Genomic DNA, 18480 nt, shown 5'->3' with positions numbered 1-18480 from the left:
CCCTGCCCCAGGCACATTACCATTAGCTTCCTCACTCCCAAGCTCCAAGGGCCCTTCCTTTACCTCTATAACTTGTTTCCTAAGCCCATTTCTTCTAGGAATTACTTCTTCTACCTCTGATTTACCAAATAAATGTTCTCTTACAAAAAAATAAAAATAAATTTAAAAATTCAAGCCTTGCTAGTCCAGTGATACAAAGCAACTATTATATACAAACCCCTCAACTCAGTTAATTCCTGGAAAAAATACAAACTGAAGATGTTAAAGACATAGGATACACTAATATGTAAAGTCCATCACTAATATCAAAATATTTTAGGAACTCAACCCAAATCTTTACTCAATCATTAAAGTAATAAAGAACAGTTTATGACCTAATCTTAGAGAAGACAGATATTTTCTGCTCAGTTGTTGTTAAACTCAACATAGTTCAACAAAGTATCAGATGAGTACTGAATAAAATCATAATCAAAGCACAACTCAACAAAATGAGACATTTTGTTAAGTTGAAAACACCAATTGTCAAGTTAAATCATCTTTCCAAGAAATGGTAATCTTCTCAGAACACTTGGATACTCTTTGAAAATGTGTTGAGAGCCCTAACCGGTTTGGCTCAATGGATAGAGCGTCGGCCTGCAGACTGAAAGGTCCCAGGTTCGATTCCGGTCAAGGGCATGTACCTTGGTTGCGGGCACATCCCCAGTAGGAGATGTGTAGGAGGCAGCTGATAGATGTTTCTCTCTATCCCTCTCCCTTCCTCTCTGTAAAAAAATCAATAAAATATATTTTTTTTTAAAAAGAGAATGTGTTAAGAAAAATAATAAAACAATCTCAGAAGACTATTAGTGTCATATTCTCATGAGTATTTTTAAAAGTAAAAAATTTAAAAAAGAATCTATAATAGCCAAAACAATCATTTGAAAAAAAGAAGTTGGAAAACTTAAGCTAATTTCAAGAAATACTACATAGCTACAGCAATCAGGACAATGTGTAACTAAATTTAAAGATAGAATTAGAGCCCAGCCAGAGTGGCTCAGTGATTGAGTGTCGACCTATGAACCAGAAGGTCATGGTTTCAATTCCCAGTCAGGGCATATGCTGGGTTACGGGCTCAATCCTCAGTAGGGGTCATGCAGCAGACAGCCAATCAATGATTCTCTCTCATTGATGTTTCTATCTCTCTCTCCCTCTCCCTTCTTCTCTGAAGTCAATAAAAATATTTTAAAATAAAAAAATAGAGACTAATGAAGCAAAACAGAAAGTCTGGGAATAAACCCACACAAGTATGCCAAATGGTTTTCAACAAAGGGGCCTCAAGGTTATTCATTAGGAGAAAAGTAGTCTTTGAACAAATGGTGCTAGCACAGATGGATATCTATATGAAGGGGAGGGGGAATTAACCCTGGACCCTAATCTCACATAATACAAAAAAATTAATTTAGGATTTCCAGTCAGATGGGTGTAGGTAAATGCTGTACTCAACTCCTCCCAGAAGCACTTCAAAATTACAACCAAACTACAAAACCACCATCATTGAAAACTGTCCGAAGTGCACATGAAGCGAAGTCCTATCACTAAGGATATACAGAAGAAGCTGCACTGAGACTGATAGGAGGGGCACAGGCACAGATTAGTTTGGTCCCACACCTACATATGGCCGTTAAAAATTGGGAGTTGTCTCTCTGCTTCAGAAATCCTCCCTGAGGGGTGAGGTGTCCCAACCTCATGTTAGGCTCCCCAGCCCAGGTGTCCAGTGCTGGGAAGAGAAGCTCTCATAACTTCTGGCTGTGAAAACCAGCAGAGATTATGGCTGACTAAAACAGAGGGCTGCTGGAATCCCAAATGTTCCTGTTAGAGCCAACACTCTCACATGCTGACAAACTCACTCACTCTCTCAAGAGGAGCTCGAATAATCTGGCTTCAGGGCAAGGGATGGAGGGACAGCTTTCTCCCAGACAGAAATGCTGACAGAAGCCATTGTTCCTTTGATGAGCCTTCCCCTGCAGGCACAGGCTGGCACCATATCCCAGTTTCCTTCAAACTAGCTAACACTCTTTTGCCTGCCCTGGTGATTCCCTGAGACCTGACCAACCCAACTGGAAGGCCCATCTAGCCCATTTCCAGTGGCTTTTCCATACAAATAGCCTGTCTTGGCTCATGCTATGGGCTTTCCTAAAATCTCTCAAAGGTTCACAAACCCAAACAAGCAGCATCCTGCCTCAGTTCACAGCTTAGCCTCTCCCAGGCACCTCCAAGCCCAGGACAAGTGGCAACCATCTACAGATCACTTTGTAGCTCATACCAGATGGCAATGGGCAGGATAAGGCAATAGCTGACCTTGGCCTGCACCTCCCAAGAGGCCCCAGAACCAACGTCCCTGGTGGCCAGCTTCAGACCATACCAGAGCAACTCCCGAGGACCCCACAAATGACACACTCAAAGGGCAGGCTCAGCAGGCACCAGAGCAGCTAAAGCAAATCCTGCTACCTAGGATCAGGCCCCACACAATAGTTCCTCCACTGCAGTCACAGCTAATCCTTACAACCAATCAGCCTGAGAGTCAATCCCTCCATATAGCCATCAAGGTTCAACTACAACAGGAGGGCACACACAACCTACAAAAGGGATACAACTGGAGCATCCAGTTCAAGTGACTAAGGAGACTGCACCCTGGGCCCCACAGGACACCTACTACATAAGGCCACTCTACCAGACCAGGAAAGGTAACAGCTCTGCTTAATACATAGAAACAAGCACAGGGAAGCAGCCCAAATGGGGAGACAAAGAAACATACCCCAAATTAAAAACAAAACAAACAGCCCTAACCGGTTTGGCTCAGTGGATAGAGTGTCAGCCTGCAGACTGAAGGGTCCCAGGTTCGATTCCGGTCAAGGGCATGTACCTTGGTTGCGGGCACATCCCCAGTGGGGAGTGTGCAGGAGGCAGCTGATCGATGTTTCTCTCTCATCGATGTTTCTAACTCTCTATCCCTCTCCCTTCCTCTCTGTAAAAAATCAATAAAATATATTTTAAAAAATGAAAATAAAAACAAAACAAACAAACAAAATCCAGAAGAAATCTCCAGGAAAAGAATTAAGTGAAATGAAGGCAAGCAACCTACCTGATACCGAGTTCAAAACAATAGCCATAAGGATGCTCAAGGAACTAAGAGAGAACTTCAACAGCATAAAAAATATATAGAAATCATAAAAAGAATCGGTGAGAAATGAAGACTACAATTTAACTGAAATGAAGAATACATTAGAGAGAATCAACAGTATATTAGATGAAGCAGAGGGCTGAATAAGCGATTTAGAATATGAGGTAGCAGAAAACACCCAATCAGAACAACAAAAAGAAAAAATAATCCAGGGGGGTTGGGGGGAGGGGATGAGGACAGTGTAAGGAAGCTCTGCTCTGGTACAACTTCAAGCGTATCAACATTCCCATCATGGAGTGCCAGGAGAAGAGAAAGAGCAAGAAATTGAAAACCTATTTGAAAAAATAATGATGGAAAACTTCCCTAACCTGGTGAAGGAAACAGACATACAAGTCCAGGAAGCTCAGAGTCCCAAACAAGATAAACCCAAAGAGGTCCACACCAAGACACATCAGAATTAAAATGCTAAAGATTAAAGACAAAGAGAGAATCTTAACCATTTGTACACCATAAGCATCTATAGACGCAAACGGCGGACCTTTTTCAATTAAATTCAAAATATTGTGGCAGTTAACTGGTTAAAAGCAGCAAGAGAAAAACAGTTACCTACCAGGGAGCTTCAGCAAACTTTCAGCTGACTTCTAAACAAAAATGTTGTTGCAGGCCAGAAGGGATTGGCATGAAATATTCAAACGACCTACAATCAAGATTACTCTCACAGCAAAGCTATACAGCGGTCGCCAACCGATGGTGGTCCACAGACCACTGGTGGTCCGTGAGGTCTGAAAGGTTGGCGACTGCTGATTTAGAATAAAAGGACAGATAAAGAACTTCCCAGACAAGAAAAAGCTAGTAGTTCATCACCACCAAACCAGTATTATAAGAAATGTTAAAGGGTTTAAGGAGAAAGGAAAAAAAAGATTAAATATATGAGTGAAAAAATGGTAACTACATATCTATTAATAATTACCTTAAATGTAAATGGGCTAAATGCTGCAATCAAAAGATATGCAGTGGCTGAATGGATAACAAAGCAAGACCCTTACATATGCTGTCTACAAGAAACTCACAAGATAGAAAGACACACCAACTAAAAGTAAAGGAATGGAAAAAGGTATTTCATAAAGATGTAAAAGAAAAAAAAAGGCTGGGGTAGCAATATTTATACCAGACAAAATAGACTTTAAAACAAAGGCTATAACAAGAGACAAAGAAGGACCCAGCAATTCTACTTCTGGGTGTTTATCTGAAGAAACCCAAAACACTAATTCAAAAAATCATCTGTATCCATATGTTCATTGCAGCTTTAATTATAATAGCCAAGATATGGAAGTGAGACAGGCCGTAAGCCAGGACAAGTGGAATAAGGAAACTGAGACAGATAGCTGAACAAACTGGCAGAGCAAATACAGAAGGTCACCTTCCTAGAAATAACATCTAGGCCTCAATTGTATTTCAGCTTCAGACCCAGAAAGGCAGCAGGACCAGTTGTAATGACTAACGATCCCTGCTCTGACAGACCAATTAATGGAGACCACTACCCTGAAGGAGCACACCTAAAAAAAACTGATGAATGTTCAACTGAAACCCTCCCCTAAAATTCCAGCCTGCAAGAAAGAAAAGCCTCATGGAAAAGGATCCAGCAAGCCCTCTCCCAATGGGGAACAGCCCCTGCCATTTCCTTTCCCTTCTTCCCTCTCTTCTTCGCTCACAACCATGCACCTCCTCAACTCTAAAGGACCCCACGAGGCTTGCAACCAGGGGAGCAATGTGCAGGGGCAGCTCATCCCAAGCTAATTCCCTGAACCTGTCCCAAGGCCCCCTTTTCTCTGACTTCCCAGAGAGCCAAGGCAGCCCAGCCTAGGCTCTCCTGTTGCTTCTTCTAAGCCCTTTCTTGTTTTACTGAACCCAGCTTTAATAAATGTTCCCTCATTGTCACGTGGACTTGTGTTGTAAAATTTTTCCTGCACAAAGTCAAGAACCCACACACTACTGGCTAGCCCTAGGTAGACCCACTCTGGGCCAGGTCCCCTTTCCAGTAACAGAAGCAACCTAAGTGTCCATCAATGAATGAATGGATAAAGAAGTGGTGTATATATACAATGGAATATGACTCAGCCATAATAAAAAAGAATAAAATCTTGCCATCTACAACAACATGAGTGAACATAGAGGGTAATTTGCTGAATGAAATAAGTCACAAAGAGAAAGACAAGCCGAAACCGGTTTGGCTCAGTGGATAGAGCGTCAGCCTGCGGACTGAAGGGTCCCAGGTTCGATTCCGGTCAAGGGCATGTACCTGGGTTGCGGGCACATCCCCAGTGGGGAGTGTGCAGGAGGCGGCTGATCGATGTTTCTCTCTCATCGATGTTTCTAACTCTCTATCTCTCTCCCTTCCTCTCTGTAAAAAATCAATAAAATATATTTAAAAAAAATAAAATAAAATAAAAATAAATAAAAAAGAGAAAGACAAATGCCATATATAATTCCCTTATAGGTAGAATCTAAAAAAACAAAAATAAACAAACAAGCAGAACAGAAACAGACTCACAGATACAGAGAACATTTTGACAGTAGCCAGATTGGGGGTTGGGCAGGGGGAGGCTGGATGAAAAAGGCAAAAGGATTAAGACAAATTGGTAGTTATAGAATACTCATGGGGATATAAAGTACAGCATAGTCAATAATATTGTAATAACTATGTAGGGTGTCAGATGGGTACTAGATCTATTGGGAGTGACCACTTCGTAAGTTATACAAGTGTCTAATCACTATGTTGTACACCTGAAACTAATATAATACTGTATGTCAACTGTAAACTAAAAAATACAATTTTTTAGTAAGAAAATAGGATACAAAAAAATTTTGAGTTTTTTTATGGTTTTTTAAAAATATATTTTCTATTGCTTTCAGAGAGGAAGAGAGATAGAAACATCAATGATGAGAGAAAATCATTGATTGGCTACCTCCTACACACCCATTACTGGGGATGGAGCCCGCAACCCAGGCATGGGCCATAGACTGGAATCAAACCAGGGACCTTTCAGTCCACAGACTGACTCTCTATCCACTGAGCTAAACCAACTAGGGCTACGTTGTTGTTTTTTTAATCCTCACACAAGGATATCTTTTTATGGGTTTTTAGAGAGAGAAGAAGAGAGAAATATCAATCAGCTGCCTCCTGTACATGCCCCAAGTAGGGATTGAACTCACAACCTGGGTATGTGTCCTAACAGAGAATGGAAGGCATGACCTTTTGGTGCATGGGACAACGCTCCACCCAACTGAGCGATACCGGCCATAGCGGGATAATAAATTTTTTTTAATTAATTCAAAATTGGTTACAGCCCTAAATATCATCAAGGATTTCTATCCCGAATATAAAAGAAACTCTCAAAATGCAATTTTTTTTAATGGACAAAAGACTAAAACACACTTCACCAAAGGGGCATAAGAATGATAAGTAAGCATATTTGAAAAGGTGCTCTACTAATGTGGAGAAATGCACATTAAACCATAATAAGATACCTCTGCACACCTATTAGGATGGCAAAAATAACAAGCGCTGGGGAGGACAGAGCAACTGGAACTCTCATATATTGCCAGTGGGGATGAAAAATGGTTCTGCTACTCTGGAACACAATTTGGCAATTTCTTATGAATTTAAAACATATGCTTACCATATGACCCAGTAATCTCACACCTAGGAATTTATCCTAGAAAACTTGTTCACAAAAATCCTATTCATGAATGTTTAAAGCACCTCTGTTCATAATTGCCAAAAAATGGGGAGAAAAAGGTAGTAAATAAAATGGAACAAAATATTTCTACACACAAGAAGCACAGCTCTAAGGCATTATGCCCAGTGAAAGAAAATGTCTCAAAAAGTTACATATTGCCCTAGCCAGTTTTGCTCAGTGGATAGAGCGTTGGCCTGCGAACTGAGGAGTCCCAGGTTCGATTCCAGTCAAGGGCACATGCCCGGGTTGTGGGCTCAGTCCCCGGTGGGGGACTTGCAGGAGGCAGCCAATCCACGATTCTCTCTCATCATGGATGTTTCTATCTCTCCCTCTTCCTTCCTCTCTGAAATCAATAAAAATATATTTTTTTTTAAAAAGTTACATATTGAATAATTCCACTTATATTTTTTCAAAAAGACAAAATTATAGTGATGGAGAAAAGATTAAATGGTTGCCAGTAGTTAAAGTTGGGGGTATTAAAAAGGTACAGCATGATATGTAAGAAAGTCCATTCTGAAAATTCCAGCCATTTCAAATCCTGCAGAAGAGAGCAAGAAATTTTTGTCTATATTTTGGCCAAAGCACTGAAAGGAGGAAGGCACACCACAGAAACTATGCACTGGAAGATGCAGCGATTAAAGTAAAACAATTACAAGCAAAAAGGAAAAACTACTAGGGTATAGAATCAGGCCTAGTAAGTTTGCCTTTCCTCCTGTCCCTTCACAAAGTCTTCTTACATTAATAAAACCTGGAGATCGCCCTAGCCAGTTTGGCGCAGTGGATAAAGCGTCAGCCTGCGGACTGAAAGGTCCCAGGTTCGATTTTGGTCAAGGGCACATACCTTGGTTGTGGGCACATCCCCAGTAGGAGGTATGCAGGAGGCAGCTGATCGATGTTTCTCTCTCATTGATGTTTCTAACTCTCTATCCCTCTCCCTTCCTCTCTGTAAAAAATCAATTAAAAAAAAAACCTGGAAATTATGGAGATATATATATACACACACACACACACACACACACACACATTCTAGTGCATGAATTCATGCACAGGTGGGGTTCGGCCGGCCCACCTGCCCCACCCCCAATCAGTCCCTTGGTCGAATGCCTGAACTCCCAGTCGAGGGCATAATTTGCACATTAACCTTTTATTATATAGGATATTTTAAAAATATTTCTTTATTGATTTCAGAGAGGAAGTGAGAGGGAGAGAAAGAGAGAAACATCAATGATAAGAGAGAACCACTGATCAGCTGCTCTCCACTGGGGATTAAGCCTGCAACCCGGGCATGTGCCCTTGGCCAGACTCAAACCCAGGACCCTTCAGTCCATAGGCCGATGCTCTATCCATTAAGCCAAACTGGCCAGGGCTGGTTTTATATTTTGAATATAGAGTGGTGTTTTTTTTTAAAATTCTCACTCAAGGACATACTTACTGACTTTAGAGCAGCAGTTCTCAACCTGTGGGTCGCGACCACTTTGGCGGTCAAACGACCCTTTCACAGGGGTTGCATATCAGATATTTACATTACGATTCATAACAGTAGCAACATTACAGTTATGAAGTAGCAACGAAAATAATTTTATGGTTGGGTCACAACATGAAGAACTGTATTTAAAGGGCCAAAAGGTTGAGAACCACTGCTTTAGAGAGAGGGGAAGAGAGAGGAAAAGAAACATCGATGTGAGAGAGAAACATCAATCAGTTGCCTTCTCATAGTCGGGATGAACCACAACCTAGGTATGTGCCCTGATCAGGAATGGAACCCACAACCTTTCTGTATACAGGACGATGCTTCAACCAAGCCATTCTGGCCAGGGCTTGAATGAAGAATTTTGAATGGTAGGTCAAAGTTCTTATCTTTCCAGTACATCATTTAGTATCATGATGTATTCCTCAGACAGTTTCTATAAATCATGGAAATCTCATTAAAGAAAAGAACATACTTAAAATAAATATTAGAGCCAAAACAATAAAAGAAAGATCCTAATAATCAACTATCGTTGTCATCCAAGCAACTCAGGGAAAACCATCTGACTTCTCTAAGCCTCTGTTCCATCAACTAAAAAATAAGGGCATAGAATTACCTCTAAAAATCCATTCGAACAAATATTTGATGAACACCTTACATATCACCCTACTTTCAGTTTGTTAATTTTAAAAGTATCATTCTCTATAAATCAAGTGTAGTCTCCCTCACAGATGAATACTGTCAAGCAGATCTCTACACGGAATCAACAAAATGAACTTCAATAAGGAATAAATGTATCATATACTTTACTTAAGTGAAATGCAGTTTAAGGCAGAATTCAGAGTTTTCTGAATTTTAGAAAGTGTATATACTATATGTCATAACTGGTCCACCATGTTTGGGGCAGCAGTTTCATTATCAAACAATCATTCTACAACACATATGAATATTCACAGCAAAAGAGAGAAATAAATATTAACAGCCTTATGTCTGGTCACATCTGAATTCAACACCAAGAGAATTATAAAGAACTCTTGGTTTTCAAAGTTTTTTGGATTTCAGAACTGAAATAAAGGATTGTGGACCTTTATCCTTATTCAATGATCCTTATTATTGTTTAAAATTATGACCCTGGAGTAAAATTACCTGGATTTGAATTCCAGCTCTATCACTTATTAACTGTGTCCTTGAGTAAATGGCTTAACCTCTCAGAACTTCCATTTTCTCATCTGAGAATACATGTGAAATTCTTAGCACAGTGCCTGGTACATAATAAGCACTAAACAAATGTTGGCCATAATGTTGGCTATATAAACTACCCTTATATAAATTAATCTTGCACAAAAACAAGTTGCAGAAAGATATACAGCAACATTTATAAAGCTTTTTAAAACATGTAAAAGAACCTATTCTTTAGAAATATAAAAATGCAGCACGAGCCGAAACTGGTTTGGTTCAGTGGATAGAGCGTCGGCCTGTGGACTGAAGGGTCCCGGGTTCGATTCCAGTCAAGGGCATGTACCTGGGTTGCGGGCACATCCCCAGTGGGAGATGTGCAGGAGGCGGCTGATCGATGTTTCTCTCTCATCGATGTTTCTAACTCTCTATCTCTCTCCCTTCCTCTCTGTAAAAAATCAATAAAATATATTTTTTTAAAAATGCAGCACGAGAATACGAATATGGATGTGAAAGATAAAGATCAAATCCAACACAGTGGCACCTCTGGGAGGGAGGGGAATATGATCAGGGACAAAGTGATACAGAAGAGCCCTAACGGCTTGGCTCAGTGGTTGAGCGTTGACCTATGAACCAGGAGGTCATGGTTCAATTCCTGGTCAGGGCACATGCCCCGGTTGTGGGCTTGATTACCAGTGGGGGCCGTACAGGAGGCAACCAATCAATGATTCTCTCTCATCCTATATAATAAAAAGCTAATATGCAAATTGTCCCCTCGGGATTTCGACCAACCAGGTTTTTGACCGCTCGCTATGATGTGCACTGACCACCAGCGGGCAGCGTGGAATGAAGGGAGGCCCCAGCCAGCAGCCAGCAGCCAGCAGCCGGGGGAAGGAAGGCCCCAATCAGTCCTGATCACCAGCCAGGCCTAGGGACCTTACCCATGCACAATTTTGTGCACCGGCCCTGTAGTCATTGATATTTCTCTCCCTTCCTCTCTGAAAACAATAAAAACATATTTAAAAAAAAGAAAAGGAAAAGAAGTGATATAGAAGATGCTTCAGCTATATTGGAGATATTTTATTTCTTAGACTAGGTTGCAGTTAAGTGAATGTTTACTATTATTAACATGTTTTATCTCTGATATATTTCATATTAAAAATTTAATTCAAACACATCTAATTTATGTAGACCATATAATCTAAAAAACATAATCTACTTGCTTTTGTTACAATGTTGAAGATTTCCTTATTTTTGAAAGTTTTTACTTGCTTTTAAAAAATACTCAAAAACCACAAGATTCCTTGAAATATAACAGCTTAAACACCTGTTATAAATAACAATAATAACGTTTATCTTTTAAAAAAAAATAAGGTATGAATGGAATGTAATGCCTCAGCTATACAGAACATAGCAGAGTATCCAAATCATTTTTATAATCTTGTGCAACCAGTACATAAAGAGACATACTAAACATCAACACACTAAAACATCTACTTGACAAAGGTTCTCAAGGTCCTTGTTCAGCCTGTTCCAGACCAGAACAAATTAGAAAGCTGAAGGGGAAAGAGAGAAGGGTGGGGGGCCAGGAGATAAAAGCTGTTTTAGAAAAGGACACTGATGATAGTTTAAAATGTAACCTAACAGCAAGAGAAGAAACTAAAACAGCAAAACAAAAAACAAATAAAACCTATATATAGCAGAAATAAGCATTCAAATAGAATAGCAAGATTAATAAATTCTAGAGCTATACTATACAACATTGTGCCTAGTTAACAATACTAGACTGTAAAATAGAAAATTTGTTATGAGGCTAGATTTCAGGTTGTTTTCTTACAATTAAAAAAATAAACGTTTGTGCCCTTACATTATAAATTTCTATCCTATAAAAAATTTTAAATAAGCCCTGGCCGGTGTGACTTTGTGGTTAGAGCATCAGCCCACTTACCAGATGGCTCGATTCCTGGTCAAGGGCTCTTGCTTGGGTTGCGGGTTTGATCCCCACACTGGTCACTTTGGTCGCCCTGATCGGGACCTGTGCAGGAGGCAACCAATCGATGTTTCTCTTTCTTCCCTTCCACTGTCTCTAAAAAAATCAATGTGGCTCAGTGGTTGAGGGTCGACCTATGTAACCAGGAGATCACCATTTGATTCGTGGGTTGTGGCCTCAATTCCCAGTAGGGGGAGTGCAGGAGGCAGTTAATCGATGATTCTCTCTCATCATTGATGTTTCTTTCTTTCTCTCTCTCTCTCTCTCTCTCTCTCTCTCTCTCCCTTCTTCTCTGAAACAATCCTATATAATTAAACCCTATAATGCAAATCGACCAAACGGCAGAACAACCAGTAGCTATGACACACACTGACCACCAGGGGGAAGACGCTCAACGTAGGAGCTGCCCCCTGGTGGTCAGTGTGCTCCCACAGGGGGAGCACTGGTCAGTCAGAAGCCGGGCTCCCACCTCTGCTGCAGATGGGTGGTAAGGAGCAAGGGGTCCCGACTGTGAGAGGAATGTCTGCTGCCGGCTTAATCCCCAGGGGGAGAGGGCCTAAGCTGGCAAGCCGACATCCCTAAAGAGGTCCCGACTGCAAGAGGGTGCAAGGCGGTCTGAGGGACCCGCCCGTACCCTGTGCACAATTTTCGTGCACCGGGCCTCTAGTAAAAATATATTTAAGCACTGGCAGGTATGGCTCAGTGGATAGAGTGTCGGCCCACAGACCGAAGAGTCCCAGGTTTGATTCTGATCAAGGCACATACTTTGGTTGCAGGCTCCTCCCTGGCCGGGACCCTGGTCAGGGCTCATGCAGGAGGCAACCAATCGGTATTGTTTCTCTCACATCAATGTTTCCCTCTGTCTTTCCCTCGCTCTTCTACCTCCATAAAAATCAAGTGGGAAAATACCCTCAGGTGAGGATTAACAAAAACATAATAATAAAAAAAAATTTAAAAAGATGACAACTTTATATGTGGAATAACCCATTTCTAAAAATTTTATAGTTTAGATACTGTCTGCTCATATTAACTGAACTACCTGATCCATCAAAAACTGAGAAAGATATGTTAAGTCTAACATTATGACTGTGTTTCTATTAATCTCTCCTTTTATATCTAAACATTTATATTTAGTAGTTCAATGATTTTTTTCAATGCCTAACTGTCCATACGTTTTATATTCACACTAGAAGTCCGTTGCACGAAGATTCGCGCAATAGGCCTTCCTTCCCCTGGCTGCCGGCACCGGTTTTCTTCCAGCACCCGGGACCCAGGCCTTTAGTCTGGCCACAGCGGAGAAGCCACGCCTCGAGGCTAGGCTTCTTGCCTCCAGCTGCAGCGAGGCTTCGAGGCTAGGATTTTCCGCTGTGGCCGCAGTGAGGCTTAACTTCTCCGCTGCAGCCGCAGGGGAGAAACCAAGCCTCTTCAGTCTTCACTCTTCACTCTGGCTGGAGCCTTCAGTCTTCGCTCCGCGCCTGCATATGCAAATTAACCGCCATCTTTGTTGGGTTAATTTGCATAATCACCCTGATTGGCTGGTGGGCGTAGTGGAGTGACACCAATTTGCATGTTTCTCTTTTATTAGTGTAAATGGCTTGTACACTGCATCAAATTAAAATGTCCCTCTCGCACTAACCGGTTTGGCTCCGTGGATAGAGTGTCGGCCTGCGGACTGAAAGGTCCCAGGTTTGATTCCGGTCAAGGGCATGTACCTTGGTTGCAAGCACATCCCCAGTAGGAAGTGTGCAGGAGGCAGCTGATCAATGTTTCTCTCTCATCGATGTTTCTGACTCTCTATCCCTCTCCCTTCCTCTCTGTAAAAAAATCAATAAAATATATTTTTTTAAAATGTCCCTCTTTAGGACAAGGATGAACAGAGAACACAGAAAAATTAAAAGTCTGACTTATTAAGGTATAGGGATTATAGATGAAATTCGTGCACTGCGGGGGGGGGGGGGGGGATGCGAGGGAGGTCCCTCAGCCCGGCCTGCACTCTCTTGCAGTCTAGAACCCCTTGCTCCTTACCACCTGCCTGCAGCAGAGACAGGAGAGGTTCCCACCACTGCAAATGCACTCACCAGCTGTGAGCCGTGAGCTGGCTTCTGGCTGAGTGGCGCTCCCCCTGTGGGAATGCACTGACCACCAGGAGGCACCTTCTGCATTGAGCGTCTGCCCCTGGTGGTCAGTGCGCATCATAGCGACTGGTCGTTCCACCGGTCTTTCCACCGTCCGGTCACTTTGCATATTAGGGTTTTATTATATAGGATTGTATTTCTATTTTATTAGTGATTATTTGGCAGATAATGGTGAAAATACAGAGGAACTTTTTGAAAAATTTCTATGCAAAATGGTTAAACAAAATGAGGTGTTGGAGCTTTAACTAAATTAGTACCCAAAGAATAATCAAAATGATAAATGATTACAGGAAATAAAGTTTTAAACAGAAGAGACAAAAACAATCACCAAGTCTCCAGCTGTGAGAAAGGCATCAGAACTCAACCCTGCTCAGTTAACATTCTTCCTACTTCTGAGCTCACTCTACTGGGCTGTGTGAGCGACTGACAGCCAGAAGTCAAAAACATATTAAGAATACTGATCAAGAACATATAACCAAAAAAAAAAAAAAAATGGGCTCCTGCTGCTATGTGGTCCTTCTTTCCCTAAACCTAAAGCAATTTTGAGCTCTAAATCTAAAGAGAATTCTAAATTAAAAGCACATTTTCAATATTAAAATTACCTCCTTTTCTACCCAACACAAAGACTATACTGAATTCTTTCTTACTAAACTGTAAGATTTAAGAAAAGAAATTAGATTTCAATTAATTTTGCCAATGTTACTGTATAACATCTAGTCACAGATTTATAAGTATGGCTGAGATTGCTGAAGGGACCTAAGTTAACACTAAGCAAAATGCTCCAAAAAAAAGGTTCCATGCTTTCTTTCTCACATTCTCCATACAGACTATTATTTTTATATTATGCTCCATATAGAAGCCCTATTTCAGATTTTTATTCCATACACACACACACACACACACACTTTAACAGCTGATAGCTCAATTTTGAAAATGAAATGTACTTTAATAAACACTGCCTTGCCCAGCCGGGTGTGGCTCAGCGGTAGAGCGTCGACCTAGGAACCAAGGGGTCACCGGTTCGATTCCCAGTCAGGGCATGTGCCCAGGTTGCGGGCTCAATCCCCAGTGGGGGGCGTGCAGGAGGCGGCCGGTCAATGATTCTCTCTCATCATTGATGTTTCTATCTCTCTCTCCCTCTCCCTTCCTCTCTGAAATCAATAAAAAAAATATTTAAAAAAATTTTTAAAAAATAAACACTGCCTTTATAATTATTCAAAGTATGTATATACATTTTGGGGAAATATATATACATACATATATATATATGTGTGTGTGTGTGTGTGTGTGTGTATATATATATATATATATATTCCTTTAATGCATTTACAACTTGCAAAATCTATGACCAAATTAATAAGAACACTTAATAGTTAGGAAGCTTACACCAATTAATCAATAGTGTTATGCTTCAATCAGACTTTTACTTTCTAATATTATCTTATAGGTACCAACTGTCATTAATTAACTTAGCAAGTTTTTTTCACTGTCTTTGTGTTTTTCTTTCTGGGGGTGGGAGAGCAGTAGTACATACAGATCTATTTTCCCTGTATGAAGAAATGTATTTATAGAAGGGAAATGTTCTACAGAATGAAGAAATGGGGAGACTGGAGTTAGTACATCACTAATGAATGAGAGATTAAATCTGGAGATAAGTATTTTGGTCACTGAGAGGCAAACTCCATGTGGGACAGGGATAGTTCTTTCATCAGGTTTTAACTACAGCCTGGAAGGATGAAACACTCAAGACCACCCAACTTTATAAGCTTTGGTCTCAGACTCACAATGTAACTTTCTGAGTATTAACAGCCTTCTCAAGTACTTTGCCTCCCAAGTACCTCCCTACAAGGAACAGGGTGCCCTGGAAAGCTGATACAGGTAATTCAGTAGAAATGCCTAGCCCCTTGTGAATCACAACACTGTCATTCTAACTTACACATCAGTGAGTTTGCTTAGGCTGAATCATCCCTAGGTGAAATACTGAAATTTCTGGATCTTCAAGGCTAAGGAGTAGGCTGTGAAATGTTCCACCACATTGAGATACCACCACACTGTCTAGACAACCAGCTGGCATCCCTCTAAAACATCGGTTCTCAACCTGTGGGCCGCGACCCCTTTGGGGGTCAAACGACCCTTTCACAGGGGTCACCTAAGACCATAGGAAAACACATATATAATTTCATATTGTATTTGTGATTAATCACTATGCTTTAATTATGTTCAATTTGTAACAATGAAATTGGGGGTCACCACAACATGAGGAACTGTATTAAAGGGTCGTGGCATTAGGGAGGTTGAGAATCACTGCTCTAAAAGGTCTTAAGCTCTATTCTCCCTAAAATACCACAGTAATTAATATGCTTAATTATCCATTCACCAAACCTGAGATTTTATTTATTTATTTTTAATATATTTTATTGATTTTTTTACAGAGAGGAAGCTGCCTCCTGCACATCTCCTACTGGGGATGTGCCCGCAACCCAGGTACATGCCCTTGACTGGAATTGAACCTAGGACCCTTCAGTCCGCAGGCCGACGCTCTATCCACTGAGCCAAACCAGTCAGGGCCAAACCTAAAATTTTAAAAGTAGGTGTATGTAAATGCAAATACACCTAGTGAACAATTCAACTGCATTAAGCTGCATGAAAAGCAGTAAAGGCCAAGCAGTCTATATCATAAAAGGCCTGTAGTCTTGACGCCTTAACGGCGTCACAACCAAACGAGCAGCAGCTCTCATGGCGTGTGTGGCGCGAGCTACTAGCAGCAGAGAGCTATGAGCAGCTGAGGGCGTCACATTTATCTGTCTATTTTTCTACAGGATGGCATTAGAAAGTTTATTAATAAGTGATTTAATACTAAGATAAATTTTCCCTTTCATATTCTTCATGAATCCAAGTTCTGTTAATTCAGGTTACCAAGAAAGGACTAGGGAAGGCAGGGGGGCGTTATAGGAAATTAAAGAACCTTTTTTAACCCACGTTTCTGACATTAGTTAGGAAGGGGGAAAGTCCCTTGAAAACAGTGTCAAAAACTATAAAATATCTAGGAATAAATTTAGCATTAAAGGTATAGGAACTAGGTGAAGAAAACTATTAAATCAATGAAACCTTTACTGAAGGACATAAAGCTAAAACCAGACCTGAACAAATGGGAATTCATCATAATAAAGAAAAATTATCATCATTAAAAAATGTCACACCTCCCAAAATTAATATATGAATATAATGTAATCCAAACAGTGGACCTTTTGAGGTTTTCTGAACTCAACAAAATTATTTTCAGTCAACATAGATATAAGGATAAATGTTTAAGAACAGTCATCCACAGCCTCTGCCTTGGTTGCATAAAATGTCTATGTACTCAAGCAATAAAATTATTGTTTTAACTAGGAAAAAAAATAATTGAGAAATTTTAGAAGTACAGTAGTGATAGGAGCTTTTCTTAATAGAGTGTAACTTTCTATAAAGTTGTTACATTCAAAACAGTAAAATAATACCACAGGTAGAGAAAAACAGAACATCCAGAAATAGAATAAATATATATGGGAACTTGATATATGATATAGTGGTATTTAATTCATTGAGGAAAGAATGGTTTATTTAGCCTGGCCGGTGTGGCTCAGTGGTTGAGCGTTATCCTCTGGCACCAAGAGGCTGCCAGTTGGCTTCCCGGACAGAGCAAATGCGCAGGGTTGCCAGTTACATCCCTAGTACGAGAGTGCAGGAGGCAGCCGATCAATGGTTCTCTCTCATCTATGTTTCTCTCTCTCTCTCTCTCTCTCTCTCTCTCTCTCTCTCTCTCTCGCCCCTCCCTTCCAATAAAAACATTTTTAAAAGAAAATTGCCAAACGGGTTTTTTTAAAGAATGGTTTATTTAGGCCTGACACAGTCGGCTCTCTATACAAAGAAAAACCCTAAGACCCCCACACACTCTTCATACCATATAAAGTTAATTCCAGATGAATAAATACATGTCATACAACAAAGAATTAATATACCATAAGGTGTTCCTACAAGATAAGGAGAAAAAGTTAAAAATGAACCAAGAACAATAAAGGAAATCCAAATCAAAAAAAAAAAATCAAAAAAAAGCTAGCTCTTGTCCTAGCTGGTTTGGCTTGGTGGATAAAGCATCTGCCTGTGGACTGAAGGGTCCCAGGTTCGATTCCAATCAAAGGCACATACCTCAGCTGTAGGCTCAGTCCCCAGCCCTGGTCAGGGTGCACGTGGGAGGCGACCAACCAATGTGTCTCTCTCACATCGATGTTTCTCTCTCGCTGTCTCTCCCGCTCCCTCCTTCTATTCTCTCTAAAAATCAATGGGAAAATATCTTCGGGTGGGGATTAACAACAAAAAAGCTAGCTCTTGCCCTGGCTGGTGTGCTCATTGGTTAGAGCATTGGCCTTAGCACAGAAGGGTCAGGTCGCAGGTTGAGGATTGGATTCCTGGTCAAGGGCACATACCTGGGAAGCAGGCTCGATCCCCAGCCCCGGCCTGGTGTGTGCAGGAGGCAACCAATCAATGTGTACCTCTTTCAACTCAATGTTTCTCTCCCGCAGCCCCTCCCCACTCTAAAAATATCAATGGAAAAATATTCTCAACTGAGGATTAACGGGAAAAAAAGCTAGCTCCAGTAACAGTCAGGGAAATTAAATTTAAAATAAAACTGAGAAACCATTTATCACATAGCAGTCCAGTAAAAATTAAATAATTACATCTAACGATGTGACAATATGGAAAACCGACTGCCTGTAGGGGTGGAAATTATGACAACCTATTTAGAAAGTAATCTGACAATAACATGTAAAATA

At 40.7% G+C, this 18480-nt stretch overlaps 1 protein-coding gene across 6 annotated transcripts in view; it reads right to left on the bottom strand.

Annotated features, from left to right (window-relative positions):
• The window catches only part of AP1G1 (adaptor related protein complex 1 gamma 1 subunit), a 78168-nt gene that overhangs the window by 52904 nt on the left and 6784 nt on the right, over window positions 1-18480 (bottom strand). The window lies entirely within an intron of this gene.

The sequence above is a fragment of the Myotis lucifugus genome, unplaced genomic scaffold (assembly GCF_000147115.1).
Source record: "Myotis lucifugus unplaced genomic scaffold, Myoluc2.0 scaffold_88, whole genome shotgun sequence".
NCBI classification, from domain to species: Eukaryota; Metazoa; Chordata; class Mammalia; order Chiroptera; family Vespertilionidae; genus Myotis; species Myotis lucifugus.
This window is presented reverse-complemented; position numbering and strand designations above follow the sequence as displayed.